Source organism: Dermacentor albipictus, chromosome 9 (genome assembly GCF_038994185.2).
Source record: "Dermacentor albipictus isolate Rhodes 1998 colony chromosome 9, USDA_Dalb.pri_finalv2, whole genome shotgun sequence".
Taxonomy (NCBI): Eukaryota; Metazoa; Arthropoda; class Arachnida; order Ixodida; family Ixodidae; genus Dermacentor; species Dermacentor albipictus.
This window is the reverse complement of record NC_091829.1, coordinates 106,569,653-106,570,849: the sequence shown is the minus strand read 5'-3', so window position 1 is coordinate 106,570,849 and position 1,197 is coordinate 106,569,653.

Genomic DNA, 1,197 nt, shown 5'->3' with positions numbered 1-1,197 from the left:
ACCGGGAACGCAGGCGCTCGCCGCAGTAACGGGCGCCCAAGAGCTGTGCCCAAAATACTCAAGTACCGAGGTTTCAACCATGTAACTTTGTAATAAAAAACAATATAAATTCTGTAAACTGCACCTATTTCTAAAGTGTACAAAATTTATATTATACTTGACTCACAAATATACTACAAATTTGCGGGGTCTTTTGCAAAACCTTTGAAAACATTACTAACAATTTCACATTTGTAAATTCATTTAACAAATTTGTCCAGTTGAGTTGCTCTAGCAGAGGCAGTTTGTAGAACTGAAATATCTGTTGACAGTGCAGAGATACGCATTTGTAGACTTCACACTTTTGTTTTTAAACTTGCCTATTTTCGGTCATCTTTTGTATAAAATTTACATGTCCTAAATCAAGATTCTGCTTTCTAGAGTTGCTAGAATCGAACTTTCCCTCCCAGGTGCAACAAATCTAATTGAAATCAGTAAAGTCATTTCATAAGACATTCCTGTGTTTTACGTGTACATTAATAGAAAAATTAGAGTTGGCTCTGAGCTAACACCCCCTTTTAAGACTAGTCAAAAGAAGGCAAACACAGGACAAGTGCCTATCTTGTTAGTGCACTTTTCTGTACCGTAATAAAGTGCATGCTTTTCGAACTCTCCAAAAGGGTAGTGCATTCTTACTCTGCTATAATTACCTTAAAGGGAAACAAAAGGCTGCAGCTAGACTGAAATATCAGGTTCCTGTAATAACAAATTGCCATTCACAGCAAGAACAGGGTTGCTGTCAGCAATAAAATGATGAAAATAAAAAATCAGGAGTGGCGCCACATACTACGGACTCGGGCACCGTTCAAGTGATGTCAGCATTAGCCAAGTAACACAGAGCACCCAAGAAGGAGGTCTTCAGGGGACTACGTCAGCTTATCCGTCTTGGTGCAGGCGATTCAAACTGAGGAGCAGCAGTGGCACCTTTGGTGGCAATTTTCTACGCAACAGTCATTTATTTATTTACACATTCCCCACGGGCTCCCATTTGGAGTATTACGTGAGGGGGAAGGGTACATGGATATCGTACAAATATATTGGCACATTGAAAACAATGGTACACTTCTAGATGAATAATCTGTCCAGCTCTGCTTAATAATTTTCCTCTGTGGCACTTTAATGCGGCAGCAGGACAGAGTGAGACAGGAACAGGCAGGC